This window comes from Thunnus thynnus, chromosome 16, assembly GCF_963924715.1.
Source record: "Thunnus thynnus chromosome 16, fThuThy2.1, whole genome shotgun sequence".
Taxonomy (NCBI): Eukaryota; Metazoa; Chordata; class Actinopteri; order Scombriformes; family Scombridae; genus Thunnus; species Thunnus thynnus.
Window position 1 is genome coordinate 30,132,234 of NC_089532.1, and position 20,282 is coordinate 30,152,515.

The 20,282-nt window shown below is 38.8% G+C and overlaps 1 long non-coding RNA gene across 1 annotated transcript; it reads left to right on the top strand.

Annotated features, from left to right (window-relative positions):
* The first annotated feature begins 10,463 nt into the window (after positions 1-10,463).
* Positions 10,464-12,901, top strand: LOC137200251 (uncharacterized). Its single transcript, XR_010931933.1, has 2 exons — positions 10,464-10,755; positions 11,820-12,901. It is a non-coding gene; the product is annotated as an uncharacterized lncRNA (long non-coding RNA).
* Positions 12,902-20,282: the final 7,381 nt, after the last annotated feature.

The following is a 20,282-nucleotide window of genomic DNA, read 5'->3' on the forward strand; positions in this document are numbered from 1 at the left end:
AATATGGTGGGAGCCAGTTTTTATTTACTTCTAATAGAAGCTATTTTTTCCACCCTCTACATAAGTGTATTTGTTATTCCATGAAAATTTTTCATCTAAACCTAACTAGTGACTAAAGGTGTCAGGTAAATGTAGTGAAAAGCCTAAAGTGCCTAAAAGAATACTGGAATCAGCTTATGAAATAACCATAGCATGTACATTTTAAACTTCCATTGTACAGTGTTAAAATCCCCAAATTCACAGAGCGAATACTAAGCATATGATCACAGTGTGCTAACGGACCATGTCCAAGTCTCTAATCTCCACCGGTGCAATTAAGCCACCCAGAGGTTATACTTTACTCGACCCTGGCCCCCAGTCTTTAAACTCTTTGCTTTTTTGTTTTTACACACTGCTATTTTAAGTTCAAAAATTGTATTTTTTCATTTATATGTACAAATAGTCACAGTATCTCTGATGAAGAGCCATGCTCAGGATGATCTTATCCTACTGATCTCTAAGAAGAGCTATAATGTCACTTTATTTGTCATTGTGTTTTTCGTTTACTGCAAGAGCACTGATATACTTGCTTTTAATTCCATGTGCACATTCCCAGACATTAACACTACACATCTGTAAAATGAAATTAAGCCCATGAAGGTCAGGTCATCAGCAGACTTTGTACAAACCACAGCATCAGTGAAGGAAAATAATGAGGAGAAACTAATACAGGCTGTTGGTGCTTTTACTGCCTTGATCCTAACATTAGCAACATTGTAACAACATCATAACGGTGTCACCAGTTCGATGCTCATAAGCCTTACACTCTCATGTTTTGAACTAATGAACGAAGAAACCAGCAGCAGGACCTAATACCTTCGCTTAAGTCTAGTTTTTCTAAAGGGCAGTGCCGTTTTGAGCAAATCCTTGTTGCCATGATTTCATACTTTACTTCCACCACACCCACCATACTACTTATTACTACAAACCTACCAAACCTACAGTAAACTTTAGTGGTGGCAGATCAGAAAACGCTCATATGAATCTTTTTGTAATGGTGATTTGTATCCAGAACTCCAGAGAGTTGAACTAATCATGTGGTTCAAGTGAAAGAGGGCAGCTGAATAAATATTCAAAGTAGCTACTTAAAGCAAAGAGAGCTCAATAAAAAAGAGCTCAATGACCATGTGTTTAATTTCTCAATTGTTAAAAAATAAACACTGTATTCACTCTGTGAGAAAAGTAAAGTGAAGAAACAGAATACAGTGTACCCCACAGACAGAGTGATGCAGTTAGTAAATATGGATCTGTGAACCAGGTACTGCTCTGTTACAGTTGAGTGGGACATTTTTCCTTGTGTTTGATGAGTCAACACTGAATGCAATGTGCCATTAAATCATTTGGGTGTTTCCTTTGCTTTGTGACTTGCATTTAAACCGCTAAAAATTCTAATGTGTCTTCTGTTTATGAGAAGATTAATTTTCCATTTAATGTGTTTGTTTAGCTCCAAATGTGAACAATTGGAAATATAAATAGTTAATAGGAAAGTTTTACCACCAGCAGCCTTCTTTAGCTGGAAAAATACAGCTGCTGAGGCACAAACTGAAAGCCATTTTACACAGAGACCATGAAATAACAGAGTGATATTAGGTCATTCTTTGACTATATTGTATTACAGCTATTTTTGTCATGGAATCTGTTATTGCTTGAAAGCTGAGAGAGAAATTGGTTCAAGGAAAACAGCAGGTATTCACACTAGTTTGTATTTGTGTTGGTAACATGGGTTGAGTAAATAATTAGGCATACCTTTTATTTTCTCCATGTATAAGCATAATAAGTACATCTTGTGTCTGCTGCAATCTGTTTTCATTGTGTTTTCCAGTAATTTAGACTTTGTGGTTTTTAGCCATTTTCTGCCTCCATTAGAATATGTGATGTCGTATTGCATCGCATGTGTTAAAATATGGTTATAATCAGTATTGCTTGGTTGTATTTTGTTGCTTTATGTTGCTATGCATGGCTACATGCACAGCATGGTGGATATTGTTGCATTAATGTTTTGCTGTTTCCTGTTGCTCTGCATGGCTTGTGTGAATGCTTTTTTGTCACTTTTTGTTGTTTTTATAACATTCTATTGTGTCTTAATCTGCACTAGTTTCAGAATTCAGGACTGCACATGAATTGTCCTTATAAGTGTCAATAAAATGTCAAATTTGATGTGTATGTTTTTGTCATTAATATTCAATTCAAGTAGGATTAGACAGGACAGAGAGGGAGAATTATAGGTGACAAACCCAGGATGTAATCCACTAAAACTGAGTTCATACTTGACTTCAAGGGGTTAACAATGGTCCCACCATAGATATCTATTTCTCCCCTTTTAAAAACACCACTGCAGCACTACACAAATGTATCATATGGATCACACTGTATTTATGTAATTATTTTTCCAACAGTAACTGTGTTGGCATTCTTTCAGTCACTTGAAAGAATTGTGCGATACAAAGCAGACCTCATATTTATAGAACTGGAGGCACCTCCAGGTAACTTCCTCTCTTCATCTCCTAACTTAATTCTCTCTCTCTCTCTCTCTCTCTCTCTCTCTGTGTGTGTGTGTGTGTGTGTGTGTGTGTGTGTGTCTCTCTCTCTCTCTCCATCTGTCTCTCTCTCAAAAAATAAAACAAAAAAAACCCCAAAACAATAATGGAACTGAGTGTTATGTTGTCTACATGCATTGGCTATAAAAGCCAAACTATAACTCCTTCATGCACAATTATAAATTCCCTTTAATAAGTCTCAAGTCCTCATTTTTATCACAGGGTCATAGCCAGGATTGTAGAAATGCTGAGGTAACACACCTATATATTGTATTTTAACCAATATGTTAAAATATATCTGTATTTTTCATATTGTTAACTGAGTTAGATGTTCAACTACATTCTCTGCAAATTGTATTTAAATTTAGATGCTTTTTCAAGGAAATTCCTCTGGAAATCAACAACTTATAAATTCAATTAAACTCTAACTAAAATTACTTTTTTAGACTTTTTACTTTTTTTCTCTCTATAAGTCATTTAAAAACATATGATTCTTTGCAGGAAATAGGAAATTGGAAAATTACAGACCTGTAAAATAAAGGTTACATTATATTTTCTACGATGAATATCTAAATTCTGATCTATAATACTGAATTATTCATTTTTTTCCCAAAAAGTAGTCAAATTTATTTATTTTTTACATTTTAAACTCACAGTGTAGTAAATTGTCCCACAGTGTAACTCAGGCTGTTAAAATCCCCGAATTCACAGAAAAAATACTGAGCATGTGTGCTCACAACCAAAGTCCAAGTCTCTAATCTCCACCTGCGCAACTAAGCCAGCCAGAGGTTATACTTTCTTTCAAATTTTTGTTCTTCACACACTGGTGTTTTATGTTTCATAATTATATTTCTTAATTTATACGTACATATGAATTGAATTCTCTTTTATTCTCTGTCAAGCTGAGAGTTCCCAATTTGTATTGAGATTGTGTAACAGAGGTGTTGATTAAACTTGGGTAAAATGTTGAAGTTTGTGGTGAATATTTGACTGATTTTTACTATTCTAATGAGAGGGAAATGCCCTTTGACATGTTGAAGAGATTATGAGCTAACCAGCAATCGTAATCCACTGAAAGGCTCATAGGTTAATTAGGAAAAACAGTTAGGATGTATTTTGGCACTATGTGCACATACTATTAGTGGATATGGTGACAAAAATAAATCATGAGTTTGTGTAACTTTTAATAATATTAAAATATTAATTCATATTTTGTCCACTCCATTAACATACGTGAAGGGGACAAAATATTAGGAGCACCTTAAAATATAATGCACTCCAGTACACCACCACCACAGACTATGACCTCAATAATAAACAGAAAGTAAAATTATCACCTTTCTAACAACAAAAACTGAATGTGTTCATAAAAGTGTGATTGGATGGCATTAGATTGCACAGGTGTTCCTAATAAAGTGCTCAGTGAGTGTGTATACACACTGTATATCATGCTTCAAAACTATTATGACTCCTGCTTTCTGTTGTAATGTCAATAGTTGAGCTATTGTGTGTCTTTGCAACTGCAAAGTCATGTAGCCTGATGAAGTGAGAAAGAAAATGAGTGCAAATTATGAATGTGAAAAAATAGACATGACTGATTTGCATTTCTACCACAAATACCCTCAGGTAAAAGTGAAGAAGTGAACACACCTGTATTTAATAGGCAATTCATGATGAAATGTGACATATCTATCTATCTATCTATCTATCTATCTATCTATATATATATATATATATATATGTGTGTGTGTGTGTGTGTGTGTGTGTGTGTGTATATATATATATATATATATATATATATATATATATATATATATATATATATATATATATATATATATATATGTATGTGTGTGTATGTGTACAACATCAACAGGCAGGTCCTGAAAAGTCGGCTGAATGGGAAGAACAAGATACGAGCAATCAACATGTACACCCTGCCAGTCATCAGTTACCCCGCTGGTATAATAAGCTGGCCAAAGGAGGAGATAGAGGGCACTGATATCAAGACTAGGAAGCTCCTCACAATGTATGGAGGGTTTCATCCCAAGTCCAGCACCCTAAGACTGTACACTAAGTGGAACAAAGGACTGAGGAATGTGAAAGTGGAACAAAGGACTGAGGAATGATGAGCGTCAAAGCCACTGTCCAGGACGAAACAACCAAGATCCAGGAATACATCAGGAAGATGGCCCACAAAGATGAGCTGCTAAGTGAATACCTCAGGCAGCAGAAACCCGATGATGCAGAGGAGGAGGAGGGACCATCATGGAGGGACATGGGGGGGTGAGAGGGGGATTTATATATATGTATATATATTTACAGTTCCAGTCAAAAGTTTGGACACACTTGAAGTTGTGTCCAAACTTTTGTCTGTGTGTGTGTGTGTGTGTGTGTGTGTGTGTGTGTGTATGTATGTGTATGCCTCTCTTCTGCTACTTGGAAGACCACTGTACAATCTACAATTATATCTGCACTTGATCACGGTGATATTGTGAATATGCAATATGCTTAAAGCCTCTTGACTCTGTGTATCAAAGCACACTGCACTTCAATCACAGGTCATTGCATCTTATGAAAAGGTGTGATGATCCTTGTTAACCAACAGAATGGAGTTTCATGTTATTCATCTATGTCAAAAACTGCTTTATGACCTCTGCTCTCTGGTCACATATCAATACAAATCATGTCAGATCACAGGAGTTTTTAACATTAGCTGTACCACATGTTGGAAGACTGGTTTCAGATATTATGCTCCCTGCACGAAAGGAACTGCCCTCCTACCCTCTGGCACTGACTCACATTTTTGGAGCCTTAAGCATACTGAAATTATCTACAAATTATTTTGGGACTCATTGCATTCGATTATAACACACACTTGTTTAATAGCAATAACTCAATACTTTATGGACGAAATAATTGTGTAAGGCATGGCAATACATTTGCTGTGTAGCTGTGTATAATTGGCAGACCAGATCAGACCCCAATGTAGAGCATTAAATTGAGGATAAATTTATGAGCTTTATAAATATTACTTGACGAACCAGAACACTGGGCACTTTCCCATTTCATGCAGTGAGATTTCTCTTGATCTTTACTGTAACGCACTTTATAGTGTGGTCTAGTGCAGAAAACACTAATGGTACCATGGGGATAGCTAAATGATTCATAGTTATTTCAGAGGTTAGAAGGTAAAAAACAAGCTGTTCTGTATTTTGATACATATACTCATTTTGGACATTCCATCTGCATTTTGCTCTCTTCATCCTGTTCACAACTTTCCCATGTCCTGAATCTGCTTAAATAGGCCATTACATTCAATTCTAGTATTTAACTTAACTCCCTTTACATTGAACACAATTTATTTTATTAATTACATTGCAGTGATGATGTCTGGGTATTTACCCAGTTCTGGAATCACCTCAATTATGAAGTGATTTAGGAGACCTATTTTAAGGGTTTATAAACTCTGAACTTTATTTTAAGGGGCAAAGCAGTTTAGTTTCTAATTTTCCCCTTTACAAACCAAACTAAACAACAAAATGCACTGTTTCTCATGTCTTTAAAAGCTTAAATTTTTGATATGGTGTACCTACCAGTAGGATGACATCAATTGTAAGGATTTGTTAGGTTTAGGGACAAAACCAATTTGGTAAGGGTAACCTTTTTCTTCATTGTTAAAAGAATAACTACTTGGTTAAGACAAACATTGAAATTCATTCTTGATCAAAATAGTTGTGTAACAAAAGAATGCCAGCTCAAGGTGCACCTCAATCTCATCAGCAGACTGAGTTTGTACAGTTCCAAGTTACTTCAACCAAAACCACAATCTGTCCATAACCCTATGGACTATGTGCTTATGTGCTTAAACCTAACAAAATCTTAACCATAGAGGTGGCAGATCAGGAAATAGTCATATTAATTGTTTTTGTCTTATTATCGTTTTAGAAGGCAATGATAAATGACCCACTTTGTTGTTTAGGTTTTTGTTGTGAGGATTTGTGACAGAGAAAAGCTTAATAATGATAACAACAAGAGATAAAGTTTGTAAAACAGTCCTTAGGTATTACAGATTAAAAACATTTAAAAACTCAGGTAATGTGCTTCATCAGGACCAGCAATAAGAGCACAGATTTTTTTAAAAAATACAGACAGGAATCTCCCATGTGACATAACCAGAAGTTCATGTCAAACCCCATCTCTCATAGTCAGAGGCTAACTGAGAAAATAGATTTTCAAAACCTTAAACCAGTTTGCTCCACAAATGGATCTTGAGTTGGGATTGTTGTCAAACTACTTGGTTTGATTAATTGTTCCTGAACTACTTGGTTAGTGAACAATCATGGTCATGGTTCAACAAAACCACTGTTAACTGTTGATAGTGAACTGGCAATGAACAGCTGTCTCCCATGTCAAAGTCAGGCCCAACCCAAACTCTTCCCTGTGACGTTTAGAGGTTCTATAACATCACACTACTTTCACCTTGGTCTCTGACAGACAACAGTCAAAAGTGACACAGCCACAAGAGGTCCTTGTCAGAGAAATGTTAGCATATTTCAGGCTTTGAACAAATGACTCATGTTGTGTTTTTTCTTGGGAGGAAAGTCTGCTCTTTCCATTGTGGGGAGAAGATGCATTGGAGCTGCTGCACTGATGTCTTTTTGTTGTGTTTGATGAGAGCATTAAGTCAGTTTGCGCACTAGTGTCTTATTTTAGCTTAGAAATATCCCAAACTATTATGGTCCTGACACAGTTAAATCTTTTTTAAAGAAAATGTATGGTTATTGAAAATGACTGCATTAAGTATATTAGCCTACTGCCACAGCCCATTGGATCATTGTTTCATTCAATGTGGTTTTTTTTCTAATAACAGCAAAGGTTATCGTTCAAACATCTATATACGTGTAAAGCATTCTACATTAAATCTCTCTACAGTAAATCTTTCATAGAAGTCCTGCTGCAGCCCAAGCTAGTACATATGACAGGGGCTGACCACTTGAGCTCTTTTTTGAAAAAAATAAGATGATGACTTGTGAAAGCCATCCAGAACAAATTAATCAGTCCAGCATGCTGGCACTGATTAAGGTGGACATTTTGTAATACTTATTTAAAATACGGTATTTCCTGGCCTTTCTAGCAAAATCAAGATGGCTTCAGTCCATTTCACATGGGCACATCATATACCTGCACCAGGGCGATGTTTTCATTAGGTCAGAAAAGTTTTACTCCATTTACCACAGGATGTAAGGCTGGCGATGTCAGTTGGTCTGTCCATCCAACACTTTAATACACAGAAAGATATCCTGATAACAGCTTGCAATGTTGCAATTTAAATTTGCTGTGGATATACTTGGTCAGTAGAAGATCAATCCAAATTATTTTAGTGACCTCCTGACCTTTACTTTAGCACCACCATTTTTTCAGTTGCATGAATGAACAAGTTGCCATTAAAATCTTTAAGTACATTCATGATCCCTAGACGACAAAATCAATTCAACACTTTCTGAACTTTCTTCTCCTGTCACCCTCAGGCCAGAATCCTTTAATGCTTTGCCTTTAATTTGAATGACCTTATGGCCTTTCCTCTAACGCCACCAGAAAAATTTGACTTTGTTGTTGTATTAGGGTAACTGATTGTAGTTTACAGTTAGTTGGGGTAAATGGCTATATTTACTGTTCATAGCTTTTTTATCCAAAGTGCTTTACAATTTGCTGTTCAGTCACCCAATCACACAAACTAACACTCACACTCCGATGTCAATAAACTACCATGCAAGGTCCTGACCATTAGGACCATGATCAGTATCCTGCCCAAGGCATGAGCCACAATTTGTGTCAAAACTTCTTCTAACTCACAACTCAGTCAAATCTGAACACACAGACAATGATGCACATATTTTTAGAAAATGAGAGAAGATTTAGAAAAACAGCTCATAGTTCCTCAGGAGATAGCTATCACTAATCTAAGACCACATCTTGTGTTGTGGTCAGCAACATAGCATGTTGCGTAATTTGTGGAGCTGACAGTACTACAGGAGGATACAATAGAAATGGCCAATGAGAGGAAACAGCTTAGATATACAGAGTTGGCAGCAGAGGAGCCTGTTTGGAAACCTAAGGTTTGCCGAGTGGAGGTTGACTGTAGGGGTTTGTTGGCGGATCAGTTTTTTCCCTGCTAGCTGAACCGGGTAGAAGAGGGCAGAGCCCAAAGTAGGCAGTGACAAACATAGCAGACACTGCAGCCAGTTCCAGTGGATGGCTGTGGGTTAGAAGGAAGGTGAGTGACTGGGGCAGAATAGTGTATGGTGTGTTGCTTTCTAGGATGAGGTAGCTGAAGAGGCTTAGCCTGACATGCTGGTGGTTTCTAACTGTAGAATATTGTTTGGCTATATGGTGTCTCAGGTGCTAGTTAGTCTAATGTGATGTGGTAAATAGGAGTGCATACTTTGTTGCTTGGTAAAATGAGGTAGCTCAAGGTGATTATTTGGCTGTTTTTTGGTGGGTTGAGCTGCATGCCAGTAATAGCAACATGCTAATTAGCTCGACATGTTGTTAGCTGGTTGTAGTTGGTTAACACGCTGTTAGCTGATGATATTGTAGACAGTAAATATAAGTTTCTACAGAGGGTTGTGTTGAGTGTGTGGGTGCTGGTAAAGGGGGTGCTTCTGGAACACTGGAACGAACTGTTTCTGAGCCTTCTCAGTGTCATTGGCCCAACAGAACACCATTGAGAGCGACCTGATGCCGCTGTAGACTTGCCTACATTCTTATATTCACACACAAATTCATATTGAAACCATGTTCATTTATTTGGAAAGACGGGTCAAGGGACATACAGTAATTCAAGAGAAGTTTCTCATATCAGAAAGGTTGTTTATCAGTGTTAAGTGTGTGATTATATATATATCAGTAAGACTAGTGAAACCAGTTATACAGTGATAAACCTGAGCAGGTACATGTAGATATAAGGCCGGGTCATGCTGCCGATAATCTGCTCTTTGCTTGGGTGAGGGGAGGATTCCATGAAGCTTTAATGGTGTGCCAGGTCAGAGGAAGATATAAGTTTATTGATATAACTATTTGTAAGATTAGTGGAGCTAGATAAGTAGGGATGATGGATAGACAACTGAGCAGGCCATGGCGTTAAGATGACACTGCCTATCAAGCCAGCTGGGTCAGCCACAGCAGTTTACTCTATAAGCAGTTACAATGTAGATATAAGTCTGGGTCAAGCCACTGAGTATATGGTCTTTGTTTGGGTGAAAGTAGGATTGAAAGGTAAAGGTACATTAGGGCATACTGTCAGTGGTGACAAAATGTAAACAAATAGGCTGTTGGGGGGTGCAGTTGTCTCAATTTTGCAAATTTAAGTTTTGGAGTTATTAAGTAGAAAGTTACACCTTACAGTGGTTCTAGATGAAGAGTCAGGGTTCAGAAACACAATTAGAACCATAATAAATATCCATAAAAAATATATATCCATGGTTGTTGTAGACATACAGTATTATTCAGAATGAAATAGGTAATAGGACACAGACTGACAGCCAAATGGAAAACTGGGCAACAGTTACACTGCTGACATGCCAAGACCAACTAATACTATAATGCTGGTGCAGGCTGTTGTATCATTATCCGTATCTCTATTCAATCTAAGAGCGTTTGCCGTGGTCCCCAGCAGTGGCAGCTGTTCAGGAGCCCTGTATTATTATGTCTGTGTAACCCTGCTGTAGAGGGGTGAGGAGGCCATCAACCATGTGGAAGTGATTTTCATCAAGACCTGCTTTCACCTTCCTGGCCTGCTCTGGTCCTGCTCTATAATTGTTGGAGAGGAGGGGAACTTCTCCTTCCTTTTTCCTCTCTCGCAGGAGGAAGCCTGGGGTGGAACAGCCAGTCCCTGATGGCTCTGTATCTGTCAGTTTACTGTGCATCCATCCTGCCACCCTCCGACTCACCCTGTCGGTCGGAAACCATAAACGTGTCAGTGACCCAGAGCGACATCTACTGTGTGAAGCACCACCTTACCCCCTTCATGCCCTCTGCCAGTCCTTCCTAAATCATTCAGTTAGGACAGTAGCAGTGAATGACATTTCCCTCAGGCCCAGAGGACACAGAGGTAAAGCCAAGGCCAGGGGGGAAAGTCATTCTCCTCAATGTTCAGAGACATCCGCTTCAATAATCAGTAAGTATATATTGTCAAATACTATGGCTTCAGTCACACAGAGATTGCTCATGCATTGTGTGTGGAGAATGTGTTTTATTGTGTAATTCCTAATACTCTAATTATTTCACAGCAATGCTTTGCGTGTAGTGTCCTTCACACAAAGAGTCACCTTGCCTGTTGTCTCTCATGAACCTGAAGATTTTCGGGCGTGTTTGTGTTGAGAATGTAAATCAAATGACGGGGCAAATATCCTCTCATGTGCCACTACATTGGCAAACGACGAAGTAATTTTAGCATTGCTTGTTCTCATCAGATCCCAGTAGCTTGTTAAAGTTCTATCATAGAATAGTAATTTTGTTCCATTTTGTTCTAAGTACTTTTACATAATTTAGTGGAGTAGAGGCCTATTTTCTGCTTCTGTTTTACAACAGAATAAAAATGAGCACATGTGGTTGTCATTTCCGCATAAAGCTAAACTTTTCTCATCTTCCCCACACCACACCACTGGGCACCAGTGGATACAGATACCAGTGGGAGATGGGGGGCTTCTTCCAAATCAAACAATGTGACAATCACAGCCATTCTATGCAGTGATTGGCCAGGTGTGTGGAGGTTTGAAAGTAAATGCAGGATTTTGACATGATATTTGATTATGACATGTTTCCTGTGTACAACAGGAGCATGAATGCCTTCAAGGAGAGACTGTCCTCAAGTGCCTTTATCCCCATTTGTACAATTCGTCATGTATCTTTACAAACAGAATACTCCTGTCCATACTAGCCCCAAAGAGATCCCTTATTAAATACATTTCAATGTAAATGATTGGGGCAAAATCCACAGTACTATTCACTTCAAAGTTCAGTCAAAGGTAGTGAAAACTGAGCGTTAACAGTCTCAGGTTCATAGGGCAAAACAATCTAGTCCATGTGTGACCAACTACACATCCAACCCACAGCATTACCACGCATTAGGACATGACCACTGGTGCCCTCCAGCCTTGGAACCTGAGGTCCTGCAGGAGCAGTGGTCATTCTTCCCTGCTAACTCAGTACAGTAGTTAAGGTCTGTGATGTTGCCAACAGGTTGAGGACAGCAGGCCACAGAGCAGTACCATCCCTTCAGCCAAAAGCTTGACAAGCCTTATGTCACGTACACCATCCCGTGCCATCTCAAGCTGCCCAGCTGTGTGTGTGTGTGTGTGTGTTTGTGTGTGTGTGTGTGTGTGTGTGTGTTCCTGGCCACTCAGGGAGTTGGTGACAGACTGATGAGTTCCTGGCTACAAGAGAAACGGTGAGCAGCAGGCTGAGCATCCGCTCAGTTCTCCTCCTTCCCCTGGACCATCAGCCTTCCTCCTGCATGACGCACTAAACATGCCAACACTCACACATACACACACACCATTTGTTTACATTTCCACTTTCATTTCAGCACATTAAGTGCAGAAATTATGATTACTGATACAAAGTCACAGCCATACCTGTAGACAATCTGTTAAGTCCAGCGACGCTCTCAGCCTGAGTTGGGCTGCAAATGAAAAGAGCAGAATATCAATTTAGCTTCTGAGATCACTGAGACATTGTAGATTCTCCCATCCCATGCATTCAGTGTGGTACCTGAAGAAAATCTGCGTTACACAGGAAGTGGTGATTCAAAATGAGAGTAAAAGTGCTTCCTAACCATCAGTGAGTAACTATACAGAGGAAGCTGGATTCACCCATCAGACAGCAGCAGCACCTTTTCACCTCACCTAGTAGGAAGAGAACATTTCATTTACTACAGCATATAGGTGTATATTCAAACCGTGTTCTGCTATTTCTGCTTGTGTAATGGGGATGCCTTCAGGATCCTGGGGAAAGCTATATGCAGACAATGGAAGTGAGCCCTCTTTCTCTACTATTGGTCTACAGAACAAGGAAGTGCTTTGGGTTCTACATTTTAATAGGAGCCTCTATTTCCTCCCTGTGTATTTTTGCTATTTGTCTCAAGTGATTGTGCCAGATTTGCACGCTCCTAAAATTGTCACTGATTGTGTCCCTGCCTAGTGTCTTGCACACTTTCAAAGTGGCTACTGTGTAGCTTTAGGCTCACTAAATTGCCCTCTTCTTGTTGATGGGTCTTTTTTTATTATGTATCAAATTTTGTGAATAAATTTTCTGTCTTTTGAGCTGTTGGCCTCTAGTCCTGCTTATCTGTGACACTTACCTGTGTTTGTGGTGAACCATTTTGGAGATTAATAATTATATCAGTCACGTACACAGTTTTTATCTCTACATAATTGGCTTAGTTGGTAGGATTGGAGGCTGGACTTTTTGCTGGGTTTTTTATATATATATATATTTTTTGATTCTTTGACTCTACTTTTTTGGTGGCCCTGTTGATCAGTGTAGAGTAGAAAAAACTGTGACAGGTCTCCAACAATGAGGAAACCATGGGCCAGATCGACCACCTCCTCTAAGCAATAGACTCTTACCACTGGGAGCATGGAAGATCTTCAGGACCTCATGGAGCAGCTGCAACAGCTGAAGGCAACCAATGAACAGTTGAGAGAGCAGTTGCGGGAACAATCATAGGTATTGGATCCAGTACCATGGCCATCCACTATTCTTTCTAATGTTGCCCTAGTTATCGGCCTGGCAAGTGAAGCCATTAACCCTCTTTCCATTTATATACCTAGAGAACACAATTGTCCAAAGTTCACTGAGAAAATGTCAGTTGATCTGTTAACAGTTGAGCAACGGGTTGAAGAAGTGCACAGATGTCTTGAGGTTAGGCATATGCCAGTAGCTGAACAGTTGTTGTTTGTCACTAAACATTTAGATGGAGGTGCCAAGTCTGAGGTTAATTTTCACCCTAGTACCAACTGAGATACCCCAGAGAAAATGTTTGCTATTTTGATTGAAAACTATAGTTAGAACCATAAATTCAGAGATCCCTTTTTGTGTGCTTATAGTGTAACGTTGGTTGCGGGGTTAGTCCACCTATTACTTATGATGTGTAATTGTATATGATTTGGGATTCTTAGCATGTGCAGTGGTATTTTGCTCTAGACCTTATGTTTTCACCAATGCGTGTGTTGGGTTCTAAATTTTAATAGAAGTCATGTGAATACATTTTCTATCTTTTGAGCTGTTGGCCTGTCATCCTGCTTATTTAGGACACTTACCTTTGTGGTGAGCCATTTTGGGGACTAACAATTATATCAGTCCTGTACATAATTTCCATCACTACACATGTGCAAAGTTGAAAAGTTGCTGTGGTATTTGGCTGAATTGGACACCTGTAGTTAATAGTGGCATCAAAAGGCAGCTGTGTGATACTAAATTTAGCCAACAAATAATTGGCCTTAAAAATCAGAATTCTATGTGTGATGGCACAGCATGGTAACAGGTGACAAATTAAAGGTAAATCCAGAATAAAGTAGTGTAAAAACAATTATCGTCTTGTTGAATGGTTAACAGAAAATGATGTGAATCATATGCTATAGACTTCAGTCACCAGATCTCAGATCACATACACACACAGAAGATTTTGGAGCAACATGTTACACAGACACAACAAGAAAGTTGTTCTGAAGGCCTGTGGTGAACATTACTAAGACCACTTAATGCTGGTTTGTCCCCATGTATGATCTCAGGCTTTGCAGAATGGCCACAGAGGTAGTCTTCACATGGGCCTGGTAAAAAAAAATCCTGCTTTTGCCCTTTGGAAACACCAGGGAATTAAAAGAGTGGTTTCAAAGTAATTGTGACTTGACCACTGTAAGAATAAACTCCTTTGGAAAAGTATGTCTGGAAAATAAAAGTTGACATGTGAGTTGTTGAAGTCTAATCTCAGAGCCTGGTCAAACATTATCTGTTCAAACCTCAACACATTGCTTGTAACTATATCCGAATACAAGAGACACACACATATGAAAGTGTTTTGTAGAAAATCAGCATGTCATGCTTGATATTATGACATCTCTCTTCAGCAGGAACGTTAATGTCTATCAGAGGCAAAATGTTGCATTCATCCATTCTGTTGTTGAAATATTATTATATAGTGCATACATTTCACACCAAGATACTGAGGCACTAAAATAAAATGGTAGAAAATAAATGTAAGCTTCCAGTTTTAACATGGCTGAGTGAGGACATGCTCTGTAGCTGAACTTTCATACATTTTTTTTTTAAATATAGTGATTGAATTTTCAAAACAGTACACATTGTTGCTGTAAATGACTACTAACTAATTCTTAATGTCCAGAAATAACAAGCACCACGGGTGAAGCAGCAAGTCAACAAAACTGATTGACAACTCTCTGCTAGCTAGCAAAACCACAGGTGGAATGGCACAACTAAACATCAAGGGCGACATGATTACCACCATCTGCACTGAGGCGAAAGCACTACAGACGCTACACAACTCTATCAAGCCAGCGTGAAGTTTGGCCTGGTCCATCTTGTAAAGCTACAGATCACTTTCCAGGGAACTGCCATGCCATTTTCCAGACCACTATTTAAAGGGGACGTATTATGCTTTTCCTTATTTTCAGACATACATATACTGTCACAATGTCAGATGTTCATGTTAAATATAATAATAATAACTTAAATAACGAGGTAAATGTATGTAGCAGTAATCCCAGTGAACAAAAAGCAGCAGTTTCAGACTGCTCTGAACACTCAGTTTCCAACGTATTTTTCTTCACTTTTGGCCCGAGCTGACGTCAGTTTGTGACGGATTTCTTCATATGGACATCTGCTACGTGCGCAGTGCGTGAGTTTGCTGCTCTGCTCTGGGAGTAGTTACGCCAAGCCACGATGCCATTACACAGCACAGCAAAGTAAAATAAGTAGTTTACCTGTTGGAGGTGTGCTGGTTGTCTGCAGCTCCTCATAAAACATCTCACTGTGGCTGTTTCTGCTTGTATTCTTCCTCCCTGTGTTATTTCTAACTGATCTACTGAACAAATAACTCCAAATAGCTCCATATGTTGTTGTTTCGACCGGTTTTTAGCGCTGCTAACAAAGCTCCGCTAATTCAGTGAGGAACACGTTTTTACTTCTTGTAAATTCTTCACAGTCTCCCATTAGTTAGTCATTGAAAAGCTTTTGATTTTAAAGCAGTAAAGCAGGAAATGTTTGATTTGCATTGATGGTAAGGTTACACAACTCTGATACGTAAAGCTGACCAATCAGAAAAGAGTGGGCTCACTGGGAGGGGGGCCTTAAAGAGACAGGAGCTAAAACGGAGTGTAAGAGAAACTGTGTATATTGAGGGGCTGCATAAAGAGCCAGTATGAGATAAATAAGGAGGCTGAGAAAGGAACCAAAACAAAACGGCAGACGTAAACCACGTGGGTTACGTAACATGAGAGTTCCAAACAAGATGGCAGACTTTTATATAATTCAGTTTGTTACGATACTAGACTACATAGGTCATATTCTACTGATTCAGTATCTCACATACCAGAGCATATCTTGTGGGGCTTCCGGTGTTGTTATGGCCCACACCATATAATTTTGTAGCAGCTCCTTAGGGCCCAAGCACTAAAGTGCGAGGAACCTATTGTTTTTGTAGAGATCATCATTATTATTATTATTATTATTATTCCCCCACGCCATTGCATTTTTGAGGGGTTTGGTGGGATCATTGCTCTCATTATTCTGGGTACAACTTTTTTTTTTCTTTTTTTTTTTTATTCTGACAGCAAGTCAGCCATTTTGGATTTTGTGAGTCAAATGTGACTTTACGAACACGTTTGAGGCCTTTAGGATGCACAAAAACTCACAAAACTGCGCCTGTGTTTGAACTAGTAAATATTTCAATAGGATGTTGCAATTGGGTTTCGGTGTGGAATGTAGTCTGGACTAAACACATGTGCCTCATGGAATGAAAGCACATGTAGCGATGTGGTGAACTTCGATGTTTCACCATGAATCAGGGAGATGTTGTTACTTGAATATACATTGTTCAGCCAGCACAAATTTCTCATGCTTGATAAGAGTCCAGGCCTGAACACATTCCAAAGGAGATACAGCACTGAAGAAGCTAACAGAAGAGGTTTTTTTTTTCTTTTAAACAAGAAGAAAGCTTAAAGGATCCTTCTGGTAATGTTATCCACACATGCTGGAGCCTCTCTATGCACCCTGGACTCATCAAGTAAGACCATCTGTACATCCATCTCAACATCAAAGGAAACGGTCCCAGCCACATGGATCTTCTGGGGTTCCTAACTGCCTGGATGGCCGTTGAGGTCGAGAGGAGGTTCCAGGTGCACCGGGCCGGTGCTGAGGGGCTTAAGAGGGGCTTCTACCCTCTGGCCACCAGGATCCTGGATGGGATTGCTACATAGGACCATTTATCGCAACACAGAACATGCCTGTCAAAAACTGCGTCAAGTTCAAAGCAGTATTTCATCAGCAAAAACATCTGGGCTGTGTTTCATGGAGTGCTTTTTGGACTACTGTTGGTACTCATTGCTGTATTGCCCGTACGTGTCTGTCTGGCCAGAGCAATCAACACTGATGGAAAACAACTGGGACACCAAGTGATTGGGCTTGCGACAAATGCAGGCTCATGGCCAGTTGACGATATTTTGCAATCTATTCCTCTGTCCTGCGCCACAGAAAAGCCCAGGTAACAGAGCAAATCACTGATCCTGTGGACCGATCATCTGCCACCCCATTTCAGAGAGTAGCAGGTCTCCTCTTCATGCTGATCCTGCTCTCCGGAGATGTTCAGCTAATTCCTGGACCAGTGACCCCTGCAGTGCTGCAGAACTTCGATGCTGATTTGTGCTAGTGATGAATGAGCAGCAACTTTCTGAGCCAGGCTTCTCCCTTAACAGACTAAACTTTGTTGACACAAGGCATGATGTCTCAATGCATAACTTTTCGCTACTGGGCTGTGGAAACCTTGATAGGTCCAGTGTCTCTCTCAAAAAACCTGCTGCTGACACCACTGTGTGTCGAAACCCTGCAGTGAGGAGGCAGGGGTTATTCAAAACCTTCCAAACTGTCCATCATGCAAAAGTCTTATGGGACCCAAAGCTGAAACCGAGGGGGCTATTCGATGGACATTTTAACATCAGAAGCATTACTGCAAAGAGCAATCAGCTAACTCATCATGTGTCTGACTCAAATCTGGACTTTCTCTGTCTGACTGAAACATGGTTGAAACAAACAACTCCTGCAAGTGTGTTCACGGTGCCCGGATACCAATGTTTCAGAAGAGACAGACCTGATGGAAGAGGAAGAGGGGTGCTGAAGAAGGGAATATGTTGGGATAAAGATAATATTATCCCAACAAATGTCTTTTAACATCATAGGTGTCTATGGGCGCCCTTCTGCACATGACACTTTCTCTGATCATCTCACAGAAGTCTTGAAAGTGTGCAATCTCAACAAAGAATTATTACTTATGGGTGATTTTAATGTGACCTAAGAGGATAAAACTAAGAGAAAAAAACTAAAAATGATCCCAGAGAAATTCCAACTAGAACAACTAGTAAAAGGCTCAACTAGGAGTGCAAAATGTTCCAGTACACAAATTGATCTGATATTTACTAACAAACCAGAAAGAACTAAATTCTTGGCTGTGATACTTTTATTCACAGAATCAACTCTGTGAGGGAAAGATTTAATGTGAGGATACAGATAAAATCTAAAAATAAAAACAATTTACCGTGGTTTAATGAAAATTTGTGGAAACTAATGAAATCTAGAGATGCTGCACTAAGGAAGGCAATTAAAACTAGAAGAGACACTGACATGCTGATTTCTAAAGGTTTAAGGAACAAAGTTATCCAAGAGCTAAGAGAAGCTAAATCTCATTTTTATCTCAATATTTTGAATAAGGCAAAAGGCAACAGTAAATTGATCTGGAAAAATATCGATAATCTCACATGGAGGGACCCAAAATTTTTAGGAGATTTTAAACTCAAAGAACAGGGAATGTTAATTGAAGATCATTTTACCGTTGTTTCTGTCTTTAATAATTTTTTTCTTGAGTCTGTAAATGAGTTAGGAAAAAAAAATTGCAAAAAAGAAACTGGATATTGTTCCTATAGATGCTACAGGTCAGGTTTTCGAGCTGGTAGAGACTAATGAGTTACAAGTAAACAAAATCATCAGCGCCTTGAAGCCAGTATCTACAGACCAATAAGTATACTGCCAGTACTCTCAAAGTTGTCTGAGAAAGTTGTCATTAAACAACTGACAACATTTCTTAATACAAGCAATTTTGGTCTACATTGTATGCAATTTGACTTTAGAGCAAATCATTCCACCGAAACTGCTACCTTGCACTTAATAAAGGAGGAGTAGTCGGTGCTGTATTTTTAGATCTGCGTAAAGCATTTGACACAGTCAATCATGATCTTTTAATATCGAAACTCTCTAAATTTAACTTCTCATCTAGAGCACTGGCATGGATGTTTTCATATTTATCTAATAGGAGACAATGTGTTAAAGTTGGTGGCATACTGTCCAGTACCATGAAGTGCACAATGGGTGTTCCACAAGGGTCAGTGTTAGGTCCCCTATTATTCAGCCTATATATTTTGATTGATTCGATTTATTGAACAGGACAGTGTGCAGTATTAAGCATAAATGATGCATTGCACAGAGGTTAGCTTGAAGCTAATTTGCATCCGTAGTCCATTATAATCAAAACATACAACAGCACAACAACAAACAGTGCAAAGCAAAAACAAACAAACAAACAAAACACAAAGAACACACCATACAAAATACAAAGCTACACACAACAGCACATCACATACACCCACAATGTCATTAAAAATTAATAATGTAAACTAGGCTCAGTGGTCACACAGCTAATTTGTCTTTATTTGATTTTTTAATTTGGCCTTGAATGCATTGATAGAACTACAGTTCTTCATATAATCAGGTGGGGCATTCCACCGAGTGGTGGCTTTCACAGAGAAAGCTGACTGCCCAAATGCAGTGCAACGAAATGGTATGGTACAATCTTGTATAGAGGATATTCTGGAGGATCTAATAGAACTTACTGAGCGAGTGTACACAAAGTCACATAGTGGAGAAGGGGCCAAACCATTTAAAATTTTATAACTAGGCACAAATTTGAGAATAATCTAAAATTCTCAAAGCTCAGTAAATTGTATTTCTCCAGTACCCTACAGTGATGGAAATCCATTGGAGTTTTTAGAGTTTATTTGTATAAGGACTCAAGAGGTTTTATGATTGTTTCTCCAGCCTGCCCCCAACATGTGATGCAATAAGACATATGGGAAAGAATCATAGCATGCATAAATATCTTGGCTGCATCCAAAGAGAGACAGTTTCTAATATGTCTGAAATTTGCTAAGTTGTACTTTATGGTTTTAACCGTTTTTTTAAACATGTTTCTTAAAGTTCAAATTTGGAGATAATTAAAATTAGTAACTATGTCAGTTTTTTCACCTTTGATGAGAATATCAGCATTAGGAGGTTGTACCATAGTCTTAGAGAAAAACATACCCTTTGTCTTGTTTACATTAGAACTCAGACATGATTGATCAAGTCAATGTGTGATCCTTT